We start from the raw sequence: 22,192 nt of genomic DNA on the forward strand, positions 1-22,192 counted from the left end.
TTTGGGAGTCTGTAGGGGATAAGGATCTGCAAGTTGGTCTGTGTCTCATTACCAGAGACAGATGAAAGACAGGAGGCATGGGTTACAGGAAAAAATCAAGAGGCCCTCTCACTAAAAACAATCAAAAACTATCTGCCAATATGCCAAAGTCAAGCAAACAGAGCTAGGACACACAAATGCTACCTCTACATGTTTCATGCTAAAGTAATCTCATCGGAGGTTATTATCTTTACATTATACAGGACTATAAGTATCCATGAGAAATGCCAGTTTATGTGTCCAACAGCTGAAATAACTGTGGTATCCCTCATAGGTTCAGTTATCAACTACTGTCTCTGTCCCATGGCTTCTTGGAGCTTGATATGTAGCTTAATCAGTTCCTGCAGGAGTCTCTTTCACTGGTTCAATATCCTCAATTTGTGTCATATTGTGCCTTAGTGGTTACTCTGCAACTTGCAAGTCAGTGCCACACTGGTCATGGTGACCTCTTCTTACAGTCTGCAGTAATGCTCTAAATGCAAAAGACACTTTTTATATGTGCATTTTAGTAAACATCCAAAACATCAAATATTTCCCTTGGTCCAGAAACAGGTAGCAATAGCTCTACTTTTCAGTAGGTTAGGATTTGTACTCCGTTGCTTACAAATGCAGCTAACTGTTCAAACATCTTTTAAAACTTTTTAAAATTGATGACAGACTTAAACCAAACCAACCCACCACTGCTTAAAATGTGCAGTTACTTGAATTTTCCTAGTATATGGTATTAGCACAAAACTGTTCAGTCTCCAAGGGAAGGGATGTAGTCCGTGTAAACTTTAAAGGATGTGGGTGCTACAAAGTCAGTGTCAGGCAGACTAAAGAAACCAAGATAATCCATAAATTCATCATTATCTGAGCACATCATATGAATTTCAGCCATCCTGATGGGAAAGAAGTACCTTTCAGATGAAAGTCTGCTCACTTCTTTCTTTACCCTTTTCTTGAAAATACAACCCCCCCCCCCACACACACACACACACACACACACACACACACACACACTTCCTTATTCACTACTGAATTTTATTTTCTATTTAGATATGTTTGGTTTCTTTTCCTCCCCTCATTTAGCCACACCAATAAATACATCTCAAATGTCTCAATACTCTCCCTCCTGCCTTATAACTTGTGCCTGTCATATATACAGAACACCATGAAAGCCACATACACTGGGCAGCAGCTGAAATACTGCAAGCTGACGACTGACTGATATTATTCTCTTACTGAGCGCTACCTTAACCTCTGTTGATGCCCAGAACTGAACATAGGTTCATAGGAAAACACTAGGAAATTAGTCTGCAGACCATTACAAGCTTAGCCATTTATCAAGGTCAGAATCAAACCCTGTACTTTGCATCTGTGAGGTAAAAACCTTAGCCATTATGCCATCCCTAACAGACTTTAGCCATTATGCCAACATGGTTCTCATGTAAGGGTGCTCTACCATATTTGTACTGACATAATGCTACATTCTGTACTACATGAATTACTGTTAACATTCTTTGTCAACTGTTTAGTATACTTAATTCATTTATAGGACATTATACCTCTTAATAATTAGAATGTTCATTCACTTCTTTGTTAACTGGATTAATCCATGGTATGTCTGATAAAATATTTATAAAAAAAAATTGTTTGGTACTTTTAAAAAGTGCAACTAAGCTAACACCCATTTATACACAACTACTTTACAACTGTACTTACATGCATCTGGATCTTTTTCTTCCTTGGTCTTGTTTACAAATGGGCTCCATCCATTCGAGTATACTAGATCACCTAAGCAATACACTATTTATAACTTGTACTTTAGCAGGTCAGATGGGCAGCCTGAGAATTATGCTGGATTATAGACAGGGTGTTCTTTATCATCAAAAGATAATAAGGACAGACACAGGGATGTAGCAAGCAAATTAAATTTTGTACTCAGAAGCTATTAGTGCTATCCCCCTTGGAAACCTATCACTTAAATGGACACATCTCTCAAAAATGCTGTCCCAAAGCACTTAATAAATTAAGTAACATTTTCAGCAGCTCCCCCTAAAACTATTAATTTTGTTTTCAGATTAGCAGTGTTGTACCGGTTGTTACAGGCATTCATTTAAGCAGTTATATATATAATATTATTTGGAAAAAAATACATGCTGATTGACGCTCAGAAAAAAAAATCTACTACTTAGATTACAAACAGTATGCCTAGCTACACCCTTGGGAGAGAAGAGACACATAAGAACGACTATAATGACATACAGAGAGCTGGATGCTAAACTTTGCTTGCCGTTTAGAAGGGCTCCGCTGGATTCGTGATTTGGATACCTAGCCAATAGTAACTGCCTTCCTTCCTATTACTGCTGTAATAGCTTTTACTGGATCAACACAAGTTTCACTGCAATAAAAATTCGTCCAAAGTTGTCACCTCTGTATTGTAATGTTTTTTGTAAGCGGTTTAGCAATGCGTTTCTAATTCATTACTCTGTCGGAGTGACGATCTTAAATGTTCAGGTTACACTGCTATGTACACCAATGGTTACTTTAACACCCTCGACCCCAGAGATGTTATCAACGTTTCTGAAGCGATTTAACTATACTAATAGCTATGCAATATAAACATCCATGAACTTGGCTTTGCATCCCTGTTCTACTAAAGCGATGTCCGATTTTAAAGAAGTCCAGGGATAGGACAATGAAAGTTGGTCCTACAATTATTTAATACCTCTACATGTACCACTGTGATTAGCCCACACGTCCATAAATAAAGTGTCAGTCCACGCAAAGTTAAAACTATCACTCAAACAGGACAGTAATACAATAACACAAATTCTCATCCAGAAGAAAAAAGTGCAGCAGAACATCTCTACCTCACAACTCAACTGTATCGAAAGAAACCACATGTAACTTCCAGTCTTATTCAGACTTCGTGTATTAAACGCGCTCGTTTCTCCACATCTCTATAACTATGGATAACTTCGGAAAACGTTCCCTGTGTATTCATTTACTACACATAAGCCAACTCCAAGTATCTGGACCAGAATTATAGTATTAAATCATAATTATTTAACACCAGCATACACACAAGTAGCACAGAATATACATAACAACAAGTAAGAGTTCATACAAAATTTCCCAGACGAGGTAAGTAAATAAAAACTCACACAACGACCCTACTACCCTCCAATGATTCACAGCGTGACAGCCAGCAGTGCTACTGCATCAAACAACAAACAAACACTAAGCTTACATTTTTCTACGAGAACAGTTCACTGAAAACCGTTTAACCAGCCGCACATGCGCCTTTTGGTCATCTACTCTTCGTCTAAACTCGACTTAGTTCGGTCATCTTCGTGTCTTTGTTTTACTGAAAACTGGATTTTAAACTGGGACTGAGCCGGTGCCAGTGGTCTGACTGTGGGACAAGATACAGGTTTGTGACAGTATTTTTTCTTATGTGTGTAAGGTGTTGAGAGCTTTTGTGTTTTGGTTTCTGACCGAACGGCAGCAGCATAAGGAGATGGAGAAGGGGGAGTTTGGCGTCGCCGTGGCCGTCGTGTACTGCTGCTGACTACACAGGGAATGGGGGCATGGGAGTTGGAAAGCACATTCTTAGCTGTACTGTGGTGTGCAGCTTAGGGGTGAATGGAGGTTGTAATACAAGCATTTAAACAGCTAAAAACTAACAGTGCTGTTCATTGCATCATTTCCACTGTTCCTGTCAGCATTGGCTGTATGTTAGCTTTTTTTGAGATGAAACAATTTATTGGCTGGGGGCCTCGAGGTGTAAAGTACTTCAACTGTGTATACTAAAGCTACTCAGGAGAGTGTTGCTTTTTTGTGATTTTAGAGCACAGGAGTTGCATGCTTCATACTTTGGAGACGTAGCAAGAGTAGTAGCTGTTAATTTGTTACATGTGCTGTTGTCTTGTAAGGCAGAAATCATTGAACTCCTCTACCCCCACCGCCACCACATACACACACACTTGACTATTAAGGAATTATAATCACTGACTTCAAAGAAGACCTTCAAATTGGTTTGGAATGACTGGATGACCTGTCATACAGTGCTTTACAGTAGGTTTCACTGAACACCTGTGCAGCTGAAGTTACCTTGTAAATGTCTGCTTTTCAGTTAAAAATAATCTATAAATGCATAAACCGAAATAACAGAAGTTATGTTCTTTGGTGTCTCCTTTGAATTGACCTGTAGAAACACCTGCAGCAGATGCTATTCCTGTAAAGAGACTTTTAAGTGCGTATTGTGGATGACGGAGTATAGGCAGAATACTAGTATTTTGATCAGCTCTTATAAGAACAAGGATTTTAAAATACGTAATAAAAGCAATGTAGTGTTAAAACTGCACCTGCATTGACTCAACAGTATACTTGCCTTTGGTGCTGGCATACCAGAAGGCTGTAGCCTCTATTACCACTCCAAGTGACTGGAGCAGTGGGGGCTACTGCACTCCTGAGTGTGCTGTCCTTTGGATGAGATTTTACACTGAAGTCCCATCTGCTTGATTTGTTGGTAGCTCAGGTGGATGTTAAAGATCCCACATCATCATTCAAAAAGAGTAAGGAGAAGTTCCCTGATACCCTGGCCAAATTTCACCAGGTTGTACAAATACTACCTCTGGCTGTCTCCCCTGAAAAGAGGCCACTAGCCTAGTGGGTCTAACCCAAACAAAACTAAAACAAATGGCAACTCAAAACATTTGTATAAAGACGCAGAATGGGGCATTAGCAATTGTCATTACTTAATTACATATTCAGTAGAGTAAGAATTCAGAAACAGCAGGTTTATAGAAGCAGAAGGGGATTATATAAAAATATATAATACAACAGAGTAAGCAATGTGATGATGGTGACTTAGGAAATTAGTAAGTGGCAGGAGGGCAATCTTAAACACAGTATAGAGCAAGGTGTTTTATGCGGGCAATATGAAACACAGTACAGAACAAGACATTTGCTAAGTGTGAAATTAATGTACTGTTGTGCTTTACATGCTGGCTGAACCTGCTACATATTATGAAACAACACAATTGCTTGTGGAATTAATATAGTGTTAGTATATTACTTGTGAATTGAAAAACGTTTGATTATTTCTAGAGGACTGAGTTAAGATGAGGAATGGAGCAACAGGGCTAGCAAAAGTACATAGACTTTTGAACAATGACAGGTATGTGATGTTTATCCTTAGAAGCAAGTTGAAAGGGGTACAGTAGTGGTGATAATGGACGAGAGACATGGGGACAGAATTTGAAATTGGCAGCAAATCTAAAACAAGTTTACTGAAAGAGAGGTTTGCAAGAGAGTGTGCCTTGGAGTTGGAATATGCATGTAAAAACTGCTGTGGAGGGAATATTATGATGGAGTTTAGAGTTGGAAGTACTAAAATGTCTTGTATTTTTCCTTCAGGATTTGGGGGGTATAAACTGAACAAAGTTAGTTTCAAGAAGTGCTTTTCAGTTGCTTAAGTGCAAAAGTTGGGGGAAAGGGTGGCATTACATCTCTTGAAAGAGCATTAGTGTGTAAGTGACATTGCATTTTTGTGAAATGTATAGCTTAACATTTGTGTGGGAAAAGTGCCGAGGCATTATTTTTCTATCTTTTTTCTTAACATATTTTGAGAGGAGAGAAACTTTTGATAGATGATACTTGCAGGACCTGAGTGAAGGAGCTTGTGATCCTGACAATCCCTAATATGTTTAAAAGGGGGTACATGTTAAGTGTGCAGTAGTGTACCACAATTATTGCAGAGGATTATGACTGTGAACTGGTAAGAATCTGCTTCCTGTAGTTCTGTTTGATGCCTTCAACCCCCATTTGCTTGATAGAGAGTTACGCAGTCAGTTAACCAGGCAGTGCTCGTGGGCTCTGTCTGAAAAAAAAAAAGGCTTTATGGATTCAGACTCAGTTGTGAGTCACTGTGTCAGAAATGGAAGATTAGGAGAAATGTAGGATCACATACTTTTTTTTTTTTTTTTTTTGTAAATGGACAGCAGCAGTCATTGGAAAACTTAAGGAACATGCAGAGAATTGTACTAAAATTTTATTATTTGGGGGATAGCCAAGTAGTCTATTGTCCATAGACCAGGCTGTCAGAACTGAAATGTGGCCGTGGTTAGATCTTTGCTGCCCTTGTTGACAACCAAGTCAGCTGATGTGTATGCATTAGTGTTCTTAGGTGTGTAGTAGGCTAATGGCCCTGGAGTCTTTACAAGCCTAGCCATAGAAGTGCCCTGGCATCATGCCGCCTGATGTTAGTTCCCAGTGCCTCTATCAAGTAGAGCCACTGGAGTAATCCCCAGGGGTGAACTTTCTATTACCCATCCACTCATCCAGATATCTCTTGAAGAAGGACAGCGAGTTGCTCTGCTTGACATGTATGGGAAGTCTATTTCAGAGCATGGGCAGTCTCTGGGTGAGGAACCTGTCCTCCAGCATGTTCTGTTGATTGTGGTAATGAGGTTGAGGTCTCTGGAGTGTGTGGTGCGGAGGGATTGGTATTTCTTTTAAATGTAGCATTTCTAACAGAGCTGGGTCAGACATGGCTTTGTAAGTAAAGCAAAGATCGCCTCTAAGTAGGCAATATGAGACGGAGCATAGCTGGAGTCCTTTGAATCTGTCCATGTAGGACGTGTTTAATGACTAGGATCCTCTTTGTGAGGTACTTCTGTGGCCGCTCCAGCTGTTCCAGGTATCTAGTGAGGTACATGCCAAATGGCCATTGTACTCGATTGGTCTAATGAGGGAAGAGTAGAGAGAGACTATTACCTCTTTCTTCCTGGATGCAAAACCCTTGGTAATGAGATGTGCCACATAGAAGGACTTTCTGACCACAGTGGCACTGTGGTGGTTGAAGGAGAGGTTGCTGTCAACCTGCGTCCCCAGCTTACTTAGAACACCTTCAGTGATCAGTGGGCTCCCATCGATGTGGTAATTAGTAGGAACTGAGTTTTTACCAAAGGGGATGATGACAGATTTTTAGACATTAGGCTTAAGTCCATGGTTTCAACACTAGTCGTTCACTTGGGGAGTTAATAATGGCTCCCAGCTTGCAGTTGTTTGTGAACTTGGTCAGCCAGAGTTCTTTTGTGTTGACCTGGACTTCTGAGAAGTAGATGCCAAACAGGAGAGGACCCAGGACAGATCTCTGTGAGACTCCACTCGTGACTGGTCGGCAGTCTGACTTGGAGTCTACCACTTTCACACTGTGTGTTCTATCTGTGAGCCAGTTTGCAACCCAACTAGTGATATGGGGGGGGTGTTGATGTCTAGTTTGAGTTTATCAATAATTCCCGAGTGAGGAATGTTATCAAAGGCCTTGGCCAGATCGAGGTAGGCAGTCTGCACTGCCTTACCTTCATCCACAGCCCTGGTGACCGACTCAAAGAAGTTAACCAGGTTGAGCAGGCATGATCTCCCTTTCACAAAGCCAGTTTGTGTAGGGTCTAGAGTTTGGAGATTTCCTTTATCTTTGTTAATCGGGTCCATGATGATGCACTTCATAGCTTTACATATCGGACTCGTCAGGCTAATGGGGTGAAAATTCCCAGGGTCTGTAGTTGCTCCCCCTTTATGGAGAGGGATGACTGTAGCAGTGCGCCATTCAGTAGGGACAAAGCCTGAGGTGAGGCTGTGACTGAACAGGGCACACAGATGTGGTGCCAGTTAACTTTACAATCGGGTCTCATGGAAGCTGTATTCTTGGCCTTGGGCAAGGCAGCTTTAACCTGTGCTGAAATAATGCTGGGTGCCTGGCATTCTTCCTGTATTGTGATTGGTCCTTTGGGTGGGGGGGGTAAAGTTGGCACTGAATCTGTCGTCCAGTATGTTGGCAGTATCTGTTGCTGTCTGTTTGCTGTCCTCCTCCTGTATCATATTTTCTGCTGATTTTGAAGTACCTCAAAGCCCTGTCCTTGAGCTTTCTCTCTTCTGCTGTCCTAACTCTTGCTAATCCAAAAGTAGTGTTCTTAGTTGTGATTTTCTTTGTCAGAATTCAGGTGTAATGCTGTATGGTGTAAATCTCTGGTATCTAAATGCTAAAACAAATATGTAAAGCAAAGTTTATGCTACCAGCCACCATAGCTGTTAAAACCACTCATGTATTCATATATTGTTTGGTTGAACCCCCGTTTTCTTTGCTTGTTCACACAGAGTGCCTTCAAATCTAAGAGCTTAGAGCAGACTAGAAGAATGGTACTTCTCTTTGAAGTTAGAGTAAGTAGCCTTTGAAAAAGAGGCCTTTCATTTCCAGAGTAGCCTGCTTGTTCACCTTGATTTTCATCTTCCTTTCTTAACATACATAATTTTTTTTCTGTCTTTCTATTCTGAATATCACTGCATGTGCCAGAATGAACTTTTTTTTTTTTTTTTTTTTTTACCTGTTGTTCACAGTCCCTATGTCTTGGAAGTCTGATCAGTGGACCATCTTAACTACAGTCTCTTCCTTTCATCATTTTTTTCTGCTGTTTGTGCTTTTCTCTCTCAAATAATTTCTTTCCAATCCAGTCACACAAGATTTCTGCTGGTTGTAAAACCTGTTTTATTCTTGGTTTCTCTGTGCTGAATAGCATTTCTTCCTTTTGAGTTACTCCTCAGCTTATTTGCTTCTCTTGGGCATTACCTTAAAATATTGAAGGCAGTTCTCCTGCAACGTAAGATAATGTTACAGCCATCTATTTACTTTATTATTCTATTTGTAGTGGTCTTTACATGATCTAATGCACACTTTTCTTCCTAATAGTTCTAGAATTTGCTAGTAATGCTGGACTTCTTTAGTAATTTGCTGAATTTCATGACTTGGTTAGTAATTTGGTATTTTTTTACTTGCTATAGTATAGTATTACTTGGTTTTAAACATGTAGTATGCATTTGTGTTATGATTGTACAGCCCACATGGGTCAGTTCCACTTAATTGGTCAACAAATTAACCCAGACTGGATAGTGAAGACATGCAACCTGAGGAAACTGGAGCTGGAAGCAGTCTTCAAAGCTAATTGATCTAGTGTTCCTAGAGTACTAGTATAGAATTTTTTTTTAAAACCAGAGTAATACAATTTGTGGAATAATAGCTGGTGCTACCTTCCCCTAATATTCACAAGCTAACAAAATATGTTCCGGAAAATTTCTAAAAGAAAAGTATAAATGCAACCACTACCTAGACAGTGGCTAACCCACATACGCCTAACGCTTTAACAGGCTTGCAAGCTTCATCATGTACTGACAGAAGTTGCATTTTTTTTCTCTACCAAGTTTAAAAAAAAAAAAGAAAAAAAAATCATCAGTATATATCCTGTTTAGTTTCTTACTTGTTGTAACTGCTTTTGAAATACATAAATTTAAACGAAGCACATACCACAGTCTGAATACTACATGCTTTAATAAAAGAATTTGAGAGTTGCATACTTTGTCTTGTCTGTATTGTGTGACATGTTTTACTTACCTGTGTTACACTCCTTTAAGATCAAAGAGATGTTTGTAGCTATCTTGTATTTTCTCTGCCATTTACCCGGGTCATGGCTGAAAAGGGCCTAAGGACCAAGTCCACTTACCCAGTTACCAAGAAAGTCCATAAATATAGCTATAGCCATTGCACTTGGAACAGGGGACCATCCACTTTTGGAAGCAGGAAAGCTTTTATCCTATTTTCCCTGGTAAAGCAAAATGACAAGTGGAAAAACATTCTGATGGCAGATGAGAACTATGTGGACCACCTTGTTTAACCATTTCTCTTAACTCCTGTATCTACTGCTTGAGCATTCAACTTACTTATTTGTTTTGTTCTGCCTAGCATAAGGATTTCCGTAGGTTGTGGTCATATACTCTTGAATTGACTTGCCCCAAGATTGTGCTATTCATTTTTCACCTTTTTATTTAGAAAATAAAGTTCTTTATTGTGTTTACATAAGGGCACAGATTTAGAGAATAAGTGAGGGGAAGGACAGTTTAGTTACAGAGCAGATGTTTGGGAGCTCATACTGTCTCAGTTGAGGTTGATTAGGATTGTGGAAAGACTGAAGGAGTACATAAGATGCAGAGAGAAAGGTAGGTACTGAGAAGCATGTGTAAAAGGATGAGATATATTGAAGCCAGCTTTTCATACCCAATAACTGTGGTGACATTTTATTTGTTAAGATCAGAAGATGACCTAGTGGGCTTGTAACTCTTATCCGGTCACATCAGGTGTTACACATTAGGTTAGAAGCTTAAATGATGCCTAGGGTGTATGAGAATCTTAGACCTTGGTGTTTTTTGCATGGCATGTGATAATCACGGGCATGGAAGCATTCATTTAAATTTTAAAATTTGCAGCATTCTTTCTCCCATTTCTGGCAGCAACAACAGGGAAAACAGTTTGTAGACATCAGTATACTGTAAGGAGAAGACAGCTGTGAAGATAAAATCTGAGGTACTTTCAGGCGTGAGTTGTCATAAAGTACCCTGATAATTGTTGCTGCTTATAGATTCAGCAGGAGGTTGTAATTGTTGGTTTACGCATTTTTCTACTAGTTGATAGAATTAATGTGGAACTGTAGGTCTGAAAAGCACTGTATTTTAGTAGCACCGTTGGCTGCAGTGTTTATTTTCCATTGGCTGTGAACAGTTCTGTTCAAAGTATAACTTAATTGGGAACTGTTTGCTATTTCCATAGTATGACAGCAGTGTTTGATGTTTTTAGTGTTTGATATGATTTTGTAGTGCTTAAGTCATCTGCTTATTTCAAGGTGTCTAATGTTTCCATTCAGATTGTTTCATGCTGTGGCAGCTGAACTGAATGTGCACACTAGGTGAAAGCACTCTGAGACTGCACTTGCTGCAGTGTTTGAAACTTGTTGGGATTAGCTAAAAATGTTTCTGTTGCAGTATAACTTGACTTGTTACTGGAAACTTTTGGTATTTCATCTAATCTGATTTTAGTGTACTTAATGGGGGTGTTTTGATCAGCCAGCCATACGCTGTGTGTGTTTTGAAACAGTTTTGTCAGATGGCCATTAATGGTGTACTGTGTTTTGAAATGGTCTGTTGCTATAGATTATTTTTATTTCTGGATTTAAAAGATCCATTTATACAGAGTGTTTAATGCTGAGAGTTACTTAATGCAATTTGCATAGTCAGAGTTGTTTGTGTCCAAGCCCTTTGCCGATTTCTGAAGAATGCGGAGATTCTTTGACATTAATTCTGTTGTGTTTGCTTTTCTATTAGACCATTCAACTGAACTGTTCAGTATCCTCTGCTGCCATCTCTGAGCCTGTCTAGTCTCTGCTTATCTGGCCAGCCTGACATTATCCTTTTTTGTGGGATCAGGGACTTTTGCGCACTCTTTCCATACTTCTCTGTGAAGGAGTGTCATTTGTATAGAGTAGCACCACGGGTGTGTTGGTGCGTATTGTACCAGTACTTATGGGCTATGGTGGTATTGGTGAACAGATTTCTCGAGGCTGCTCTAAGGGATGTCTTCAATATGTTGTGCAGTGCAATGTCTGGTGTTGTCTGGAGTGCTTGGATGCCAACACTGGTATCTGCTCTCTGGTGGCAGTGGACCAAGGATGAGTAGCAACCCCTTCTCCATGTCTGTTTAGGAATCCAAGCAGGTCAAATACAGTTCTGTCCATTCCTCAAGGAGTCCAGTCAACAGGTTGGGTGCCAAGAGAGCTAGTTCAACCTGGCTACCTGTAAAAGAATCTGTTAGCATCACAGAATTGAATAATCTCCTGTGCTGGAACTAATGTTGCTTATTTAGTTGTGGCCTACTAAGGAATTTGGATAAACCTGTCAGAAGTAATGTACTGTTCTTTTCTCTTTCTGCATGTAGAGGTTTCTGATCACAAATTGTCCAAGAGCAGAGTTCCAGGTGTGAATGTGGAATCATTTCAAGAACATATAATCCAAGTAGTAGTTATTGGTGAAACTGGATCATAATTCATTAGTACATAGAGCTGTACTTTCTTTGCAACTAGTAGTACAAAGAGAAAAAAGTTCTACATTTATTTCTCAAGTGTTTTACAGCTTTGAAAGCTTTAACATTCGTGGTGCTGCCAGCACAAATCTTTGTAGTACATGAAGCTGTAGCTGCTGCAGTGTAGTGTAAGATAGAGGAAAATAGCCTAGGAACGTAATGTTTTAGAGCTCACAGACAGTGGTTAGAAGCAAAATATGTATCCAATTCTGTAACAGCTGTAAAAGCTTTAATGCACTTTGTGCTTGCCGCACAGAAGAGAAGTATGGCAGCCAGATGTGTATTGCAGATTTTAATGCTGTTGGAGCTACCCATAGTGTTGCATGGTAGATGGTATTTATGCTCTAGTGCAAGAGTAGAGCTCATCACTACTGAAAGGTTCTCGGCTTGTGGTCTTCTGAATGTGGAGTGTAATTATGTATCTGTACAAGTTTGTGGTAGTATGCTGTTCTCTGCGCACTCTTTTTAATGTTGGTATCTGTTTGCTTGTTTATAACAAGACTGCTTGTGTTTGAATGTGTTTTATTGGCCTTTGACCTTAGCAGTTCGTTTGTTTTGTGTCTGCCCTTTACCCTGACTGTAAAACATGGAGTTAATTGTGTCTGCCCTTTACCTGACTGTAAAATGGTAAAATGAAACTAAGAAAAAAATAATAAAACAGTAGAAAAAAAACTTTCTAGCTCTGTGGCATAGAGAGAGGGTTGAAGTCCTGCCTAAATTGCAGGTAGCCTGGGTTTGAATAGTGCCTCTGGTATATGTAAAAGCTGGCTAGGGATGGATGAGATTGAGTTTCCATCGCCTGGTCACCTGCCTAGGTGAGTGAGGCAGTTCTGACTCTTGGGGCCGTGGGATGTTGTACCAGGGGAGGGGAGGCTGGCCCGCTCCTTACCATCTGACTCTTGTTGCTAGGGGAGGAAATGGGCTGGTTGGGCTTCCCAGAAATGAACTAGTGAATGTGGAACTGCTTGATTGTCAGTCCCACAGAATGAATAAGCCATTCGGGTGCAGGTAGTGGGCTATTCCCTAAGGGGGAATGAAATAAAAATACCTTCATGTTTGAAGCAGGTAGATAGGATGCACACACTGCTCTGATGTTTAAAATGTTTTCATACTAAGTTTACTTCTGGAGAATTTAATATAATTAATCCGTTTCTGCTGAGCTTTCCAGACTGAAATGAAAAGCAGATATTTCTTTAGCACAGTGCTTAACTTCTATTATTTATTGATTGATTTATTTTTCCCTGAAAACAGATGTTTTTGCTATAGTAACATCTTCCTTTTGACTGTTTGTAATTTGAGCTTGGTGATGGATGTAGCTTTCCTGCAGGCTAAAATGGCTTCTGTGCTGGAACAGACAACTGGTGCCAGAGCCATGGCTTCAAGCTAAATGCCAAAAAGTGTATAGTCATCCCCTTTGGCAAAAACAAAGTGCCCACAAATTACCACATAGGTGGTAATCCATTAAGTACAGAAGAAGTAATTAGGGACCTGGGGACCCAAGTTGATAGCAATCTCTCATTTGACAACCACGTGGCCAAAGTGGTTAGAAAACATTTTATAGCCCGCCTAATCTTGAAGGGATTGTGATCTAGATCAGGGGACGTCATCGCGCCTCTTTACTCATCCCTCACCAGGCCCATAATTGAGTACAATGCCCTTTTGGGATGTACCTTACCAGACACCTGCAGCAACTGGAAAGACATCAAGAGGATCAAAGGACTCAAACAAATGCCATATGCTGCCCGGTTAAAGAAACTCCAGCTCTACTCAGTGGCATACCGCCTGTTCAGAGGCGATCTGTAAGAACTGCTTCACCAAAGGATGAGAAAAACAGGAGGATCAGAACTGAAATGCGCAGAGAGATAGCAGAAGCATGAATCTTAATGGAAGAAAAGGAAAGTCCCAGCACACAGATAAAAGTTCAAAGAAAGGTAAAGCAAAAATAGAAGAGAGATCAGGTACCTGAGGATCCGAGCCTCGGTCCTGCATCCAAATACAAAACCTCTTCCATTTAGAGGCATAGGATTTCCTAGCTAGGCAGTCTAGCTTCCAAAAGAACATCCAAAACTTGTTTGGAAGACTGAGGAAATCAAATTCCTTTGAAGAGCCAAGCTGCCAGGCAAAGGGTCTTGAGATTGGAATGTAGTAACTGACCCGATGCTGGGACAAAAGCGAAGGGTTCAGTGGAGAATCAAGGAGGCCCGAGAACAGGAGCTTTAAAGTTGGATACCAAAACTGTCGAGGCCAATTTGGAGCAATCAAGATGAGGAACTTGGGCTTGTCCTGTTTTATCTTCAGTAATACCGAGGCAGTAGAGGAAGAGGAGGAAGGCATATGCTGAAAGGCTTCTCAGCTGAAGGACAGGGCATCCACTCTCCAAGCTGTTTTGTGGAAGGACCTGGTGCAAAAGCGAGGCAGCTGATGATTGAGATGGGATGCAAACAGATCTATCTGGGGACATCCCAAACTGCAATAATCCTGTTGAATAAGTTTGTGTCTAGCATCCATTCGTGAGGATCTGAAATGTTTCTGCTCAGGCTGTCTGCTAAGAGATTCTGTTTCCCTGGAATGAATTGATCCTGGAGATGTAGATTCAAATTTAGAGCTGTGTCCCATAAAACCATAGCTAGTCTGCAATGGGGGTATGAATGAGAACCCCCCCTGCTTGTTGATGTACCACATGACCATGGTGTTGTCTGTGCGAATTAGCAGAGGCCCTGGTTGTAAAAGGTTCTTGAAGGCTAGAAGGGCATTTTGAACTGCCAACATTTCCTTCAGATTGATGTGCCAGTGAAGATGGTCCTTTGTCCAGGTTCCCTGCTGGCAATTGTCTAGAAAGTGTGCTCCCCAAGCATAATCCGAGGCGTCCGTGGTTAGGATTTGAGTAGGTTGAGGAAGACGAAAAGGTTTTCCTTCGTTTAAAGTGCATGCCCTGGACCACCAGAGGAACTCCCTCTGAAGGCAGGGGATCCAGATTGTGGTAATGCTGTGACCATACACTTTTCAGATACCATTGAAGCTTTCTCATGTGAAGCCTTGCGTTTGGAATCAACAGAATGCAGGAAGCCATGTAGCCCAGAGCCTGCAGGAATTTCCTTGCAGTGAGCTGAGATAGAGTTGCCAAGGTGTTGAAAGTAGAAGCCAGCTGAGTTTGTTTTTCTGGAGTGAGGAAGGCCCTTTGTAAGGTTGTATTTAAGAGGGCTCCCAAGAATACCATTTGTTGAGAAGGGATCAAATGTGACTTTTTTATGTTCACTGAGAATCCCAGTAGGAGGAGAGGCGTTGAACAAAGTCCAGATGTTGAAGCAGAAGATCTTTGCTGTCTGCCTGAATAAGGCAGTCATCCAAATAGGGGTAAATCTGGATCCCCTGAAGTCTGCAGTAAGCCACTACTGTTGCCAGGCACTTGGTGAAGACTCTGGGCGCAGTAGATAAACCAAAGGGCAGAACAGAGAATTGAAAGTGCCTCGAACCTGCCTTGAACCTGAGGAATTTCCTGCGTTCTTGCCTGATGGGAATATGTAAATAGGCTTCCTTTAAGTCCAATGTCACCATCCAGGCGTCCTGAGAGAGCATTGGAATTAGCTGCTGCAGAGTAAGCATCTTGAATTTTGGAATTTCCAAAAACACAGAAAGGTCCAGAATAGGTCTCCATGAGTTTTGTTTTCTGGGAACCAGAAACAGTCTTGAATAAAACCCTTTTCCCATTTCCGAGAGTGGAACAGGCTCTATGGCTCTCATGGCCAGAAGAACATCCACTTGAGTTAAGGCCTCTGACCATTGATGTTTTGGCAGATCTGGCCAACCGTGAGCCCTTGGCAAAGTGTGAAAGTGGAATTTGTAACCTTTTAAAATCACAAAATCACGTCCAATACCCATCTGTCCTGGGTAATACGAGTCCAATTTCTGTAAAAAAGAGACAGTTTTCTTCCGAGGGGCATCCAGGTGAAGGGGTCCTGAAGCCCAACCGAGAGAGTCATTGAGTTTGCTTTCTTTGAGATTGGGATCTGTCTTCTCCCCTTCTAGGTGAAGAAGCAGTCCATTGTCTAGATCTGTAAGAGGCCTGGCCTTGACCACGACCTCTGGAGCGCCTATATCTTCCCCTTTGAGGCCTGTCAGACGTGGGAAAGGACCAATTATTAGAAGGCCAATTCCTGGAAAATCTAGGAGGCTGAACTTGCAAGAAATCTTTTACAGTCTGCATAGACTTTGCCTTTTCTTCCATCTCTTTAATAACTTCCTCAGCCTTGGATCCAAAAAGAACATCATGTTGAACAGGGGCATCTAATAACTTAGCCTTAACCTGTTCAGGTAAACTTTGTTCACGGCCAGGCATGTCTCCTAATAACAGTACCAGAGGCAGCAGCCCTGCAAGAAGCATCCAAAGCATCAAAACCACAATGTAAGCTATGCTTGTTCACCTGTTCAGTAGCATGCAAAACATCCTGAAGTTCCTTATCCTCTACACAAGCAGGAAGGAAGCAAGCTTTGCTTTAAAACAGACAAAAGAAATTGCTGATATTTAAACATATGAAACTGGCAATTTAAAGCCCTTACAGACAGGGTAGCAGAAGTATATACCTTTTTCCCCACCTGTCTAAAGCACGAGAATCCTTCTCAGAGGGAATAGGATTTTTAGAAGTAGCAACCTTAGCAGCCTTAGAGCCCTGAGAAATAGTTTCAGGATCCGCAGAAGGGTTTTTAAATAAAAATAAATGAGAGTCAGGAACCCTATAAAATCTATCAGGCTTAGAAGGAGCAGGAGGCATGGAATCAGGATTCAAATTAGCCTCAGAAAAAGCATCATCTACAATGTACAAAACAGGAGGGATAGCTAAAGGCCTATGCTGAGGAAGAAGAAAAAATTCTCTAAGCCTCTTCTTGGAAGCAGAATACTCCTGTCCTTCCCAATGAAAATGTTCCCTCATCTCATGCAAGGTTTCCCCAAAAGAAAAATCCTCAGGCAGAGAGGCCGAGGGTAAAGAGTCCTCAGCATCCGAATCCTCATAAGGGGGAAAGGAATAGTCCTGATCTGAGGAAGAAACAGAAGATACAGAAGCCTGGTCAGAGGAATCCAGAGTAACATCCTGTCGAGGCCTTTTCTCAGGAGGGGGGTGAGAACCCCTAATCATTGTAAGCAAATCTTCAGCCATCCTCAATAATTGCTTTTGTGTCCTGGGAGTGGATTCAGAAGCAGCTTGAGCTGGAACTTTAGACTTAACAGGAGTCTTTGCCTTTGCCTTTGAAATAGTGATGTGAGTAGGCCTGAAAACCCCCTCAGAAGCCGGTACCTGCACAGCGGTTCCGGACCCATCTGAAGGAGCGACGTCCGAAGGTCCTGCAGCAGTTAAAAAATAGTGGGCCTTGATGGCTCCCCATGGGAGTCCGTACGCCATCGGTTCAGAAGTGGCGGACGACAGGGGCTGCAAAAGCGCCTCACTGACTACAGCCAAACCGGACGCTGGCTCCAGCTGCAACGAGTCCTGTTTGGACCTCGGAGGCCTGTCTTTGCGCTTCTTTTGAACTCCGGTAGTGTCCGATGACATTCTATAATTGAAGCGTCTGCCAAAATAATTTAAAGCCCAATCGCACCTGCGCGCTTGATAGTACGAGAGTTGAACCTGGCACAGAACCGACAACAAGAAACGCCGTGGTCAGGGCCTAAGCAAGGTAGACAGTAAGAGTGGAAATCTTTATGAGGTATTTGTTTCTACACGCTATACAATTATTAACTTTTCTGACATCGGAGGAACAAGAAAAAGATTCCCCAATGGGGTACTTAGCTTTGAGAAGAGAAGTAAGAACTTCGGACCGACAACAACCAAATACGCTGTTCGAAAATCGCCAACCAACGACTTGCGAGCTGCTTTCCACCGCACGGCAAGAAAGACTGGGGAAGATGGCGTCGGCTGAGGGCTATGTACCAAAGCGTACTGACGTCAGGGTACTAGCTTATACAGCCGACGCCGGACCCAGACTTTGGGATTCTGGCCGACCTCGGGCTGCCTGCCGGCAGGAGCACCCTACAGTTATGACTGCAACAGTGAAACACGAAGAACATCTAATGTTGCTTATTTAGTTGTGGCCTACTAAGGAATTTGGATAAACCTGTCAGAAGTAATGTACTGTTCTTTTCTCTTTCTGCATGTAGAGGTTTCTGATGACAAATTGTCCAAGAGCAGAGTTCCAGGTGTGAATGTGGAATCATTTCAAGAACATATAATCCAAGTAGTAGTTATTGGTGAAACTGGATCATAATTCATTAGTACATAGAGCTGTACTTTCTTTGCAACTAGTAGTACAAAGAGAAAAAAGTTCTACATTTATTTCTCAAGTGTTTTACAGCTTTGAAAGCTTTAACATTCGTGGTGCTGCCAGCACAAATCTTTGTAGTACATGAAGCTGTAGCTGCTGCAGTGTAGTGTAAGATAGAGGAAAATAGCCTAGGAGCGTAATGTTTTAGAGCTCACAGACAGTGGTTAGAAGCAAAATATGTATCCAATTCTGTAACAGCTGTAAAAGCTTTAATGCACTTTGTGCTTGCCGCACAGAAGAGAAGTATGGCAGCCAGATGTGTATTGCAGATTTTAATGCTGTTGGAGCTACCCGCAGTGTTGCATGGTAGATGGTATTTATGCTCTAGTGCAACAGTAGAGCTCATCACTACTGAAAGGTGCTCGGCTTGTGGTCTTCTGAATGTGGAGTGTAATTATGTATCTGTACAAGTTTGTGGTAGTATGCCGTTCTCTGTGCACTCTTTTTAATGTTGGTATCTGTTTGCTTGTTTATAACAAGACTGCTTGTGTTTGAATGTGTTTTATTGGCCTTTGACCTTAGCAGTTCGTTTGTTTTGTGTCTGCCCTTTACCCTGACTGTAAAACATGGAGTTAATTGTGTCTGCCCTTTACCTGACTGTAAAATGAAACTAAGAAAAAAATAATAAAACAGTAGAAAAAAAACTTTCTAGCTCTGTGGCATAGAGAGAGGGTTGAAGTCCTGCCTAAATTGCAGGTAGCCTGGGTTTGAATAGTGCCTCTGGTATCTGTAAAAGCTGGCTAGGGATGGATGAGAGTGAGTTTCCATCGCCTGGTCACCTGCCTAGGTGAGTGAGGCAGTTCTGACTCTTGGGGCCGTGGGGTGTTGTACCAGGGGAGGGGAGGCTGGCCCGCTCCTTACCATCTGACTCTTGTTGCTAGGGGAGGAAATGGGCTGGTTGGGCTTCCCAGAAATGAACTAGTGAATGTGGAACTGCTTGATTGTCAGTCCCACAGAATGAATAAGCCATTCGGGTGCAGATAGTGGGCTATTCCCTAAGGGGGAATGAAATAAAAATACCTTCATGTTTGAAGCAGGTAGATAGGATGCACACACTGCTCTGATGTTTAAAATGTTTTCATACTAAGTTTATTTCTGGAGAATTTAATATAATTAATCCGTTTCTGCTGAGCTTTCCAGACTGAAATGAAAAGCAGATATTTCTTTAGCACAGTGCTTAACTTCTATTATTTATTGATTGATTTATTTTTCCCTGAAAACAGATGTTTTTGCTATAGTAACATCTTCCTTTTGACTGTTTGTAATTTGAACTTGGTGATGGATGTAGCTTTCCTGCAGGCTAAAATGGCTTCTGTGCTGGAACAGACAACTGGTGCCAGAGCCATGGCCTCAAGCTAAATGCCAAAAAGTGTATAGTCATCCCCTTTGGCAAAAACAAAGTGCCCACAAATTACCACATAGGTGGTAATCCATTAAGTACAGAAGAAGTAATTAGGGACCTGGGGACCCAAGTTGATAGCAATCTCTCATTTGACAACCACGTGGCCAAAGTGGTTAGAAAAACATTTTATATAGCCCGCCTAATCATGAAGGGATTCGCATCTAGATCAGGGGAGGTCATCGTGCCTCTTTACTCATCCCTCATCAGGCCCATAATTGAGTACAATGCCCCTTTTGGGATGTACCTTACCAGACACCTGCAGCAACTGGAAAGACATCAAGAGGATCAAAGGACTCAAACAAATGCCATATGCTGCCCGGTTAAAGAAACTCCAGCTCTACTCAGTGGCATACCGCCTGTTCAGAGGCGATCTGTGCCTGACGTATAAAGCCATGTCCAACCCGGAATTAATGGACATGCTGCACCTCAGAAAATCCAAATCCCATCGAGCTATGCGCTCGAGAGACTTGAACCTCAGCACTGAAATAAATAGGACATGCTGGAGGGACAGATTAACCCAGAGATTCCCTTCACTCTGGAATAAAATCCCAGTCCAGGTTAGGCAGAGTCCTTCTCTTCCTCTCTTCAAGAGGAATCTTGATGAGTGGATGGGAGATCGTAGGTTTACCCCGGGTATCACTTCTGTGTCACTGTTAGACAGAGGCACAGTATACTAAGCTCGAAAAAGGGCATAGCAAAATAAATTTAAAATGGGTGGCGAAAGCCAAACTCATTCTGGCTAGGCTTATAAATGCCCTAGGGCAGATAGCCTAGTATGAACCTATGAACTCGTAAACATTATGACTTTTTGTTCAAGAATAGTCATCCCTCGTTTTGTTCTACACAGAGATTTCCATTTTAATAGAATTTATCTAGAACTTTACTTTCAGTGGCATTTTTCTTTTTAATCCTGACCGTTTGCTGACGGGCTAAGGTTTAAGGACAAATTGTTTAGTTGTAGCCTAGTGAGAAAATGAGTGGATGTGGCCTGAGGTTTAATTTATGGCCATTTTACCCAGATTGTTGTAATTCCTGGGACATACCTCTCAGCGTCTTAACACAGGAAATCCGGACAAAACCTAAAATATTGGGGGGGACCAAAAATAGGGGCAGATTTTAAATATTGCTTTTATAAACTTTGAAAGTTGCTAGAATGAGTGGATTTGTTACCTTGCATTTTCTGAATATATGAAATGTGGAACTGAAACGTATTTCATTTAGTGGCTTCAGTCCTCGGTGATTTGCCAGAAAACCAAAATTGTTATGAACAGTTGAAAGGTATGCCTGGGAGTCTTGCTACATGTGACAGGAGCCAGAAGCAGTGATGGCTCTGGTCCCAAGCAGCTAGCTTTGGCCTAATCCTCACTTCTCCAGTGGTCACAGTTGCCATTTACTCAAGTCTTCTGTTCTGTCCCCAAATAGTGAGCTGTGCACAGGGTGGTACTTTTGTCTTCCCCTGACAACACTTCTGCTTTGCTTTTTTTTTTTGTAGGTGGGGGGGGTGGGACTGTTTTACAAAACTGGATTATCGAGCTAGCAGAAGATACTTTACATGCCAGCAGCATTGCTGCTGTGCTGTAATAGTACCTGTTTTACAGATAATCCATGACTTAATTTCCTTTTAAAAAGTGCTGGATTGGTTGGGAAGGCAGCTTTGTCCCTTCAATGTCTACTTTATATTGCTGATTGTGCTTTCGCAGTGTTTTTATTTTCGTACACAAGTGTTTCAAAAAGTACCATTGGTTATACAAGTAGTTTTATCTTTTCTTGTTTTTTGAGTTAAATTGATTTATTTATGGTGAACTATACCCAATAGCTTTATAAATGCATTTTAAGACATGTTTTTATGGAAGTGGAGAACAAATTGTAGATAATGGAGCTTCACATCTTTTGAGGGGCAAAATTTGCTGCAACAGTTTTGTTATGCACCATGTAAATGCTTAGTAATGTTGCCAAGTGGCTAATATTAACCAGTAGTAGCACTGGTAACCGTCGTGGTTTTTGCAAGTCACGGATGATTGAAGTCACTAAATAGTGACACACGCATGAGTTTCAAACCTCCATATCATTCAGAAAATGCATGCTAACACAGAACCTGTTATTCTAGCAACTTTCTAAGTTTGTAAGAGCAGTATTTAAAATCTGTCCCTATTTTTGGGCCTTTGTCCCCCCATTATTTTAGGTGTTGTCCTTTCTTGAGCTAAGAGTGAGAGGCGTGGCTGCGTTGTTGACCCTTGAAATTGTGGTAGGAGTGAACCCCTGGCCAGTGTGGCAGGATTAACTGTGGTAGGAGTGAACCCCTGGCCAGTGTGGCAGGATTAACTGGCCCCTTTAATCAGCTGAAGTAGGTGTTCAGTCACCTGGCCTGAACATCAGATTATCCGCCAGTCTGTTTTTTCCATGAAGTAAGCTTGTCTTTCTATTCCTGGCTGTGCTTACTCCAGCAGGGGTTAATTGGTTTAACTGGTTTTGTATTTAGTTTTAAT

This window comes from Protopterus annectens, chromosome 17.part0 (genome assembly GCF_019279795.1).
Source record: "Protopterus annectens isolate FY-2018-M chromosome 17.part0, PAN1.0, whole genome shotgun sequence".
Lineage (NCBI taxonomy): Eukaryota > Metazoa > Chordata > Ceratodontiformes > Protopteridae > Protopterus > Protopterus annectens.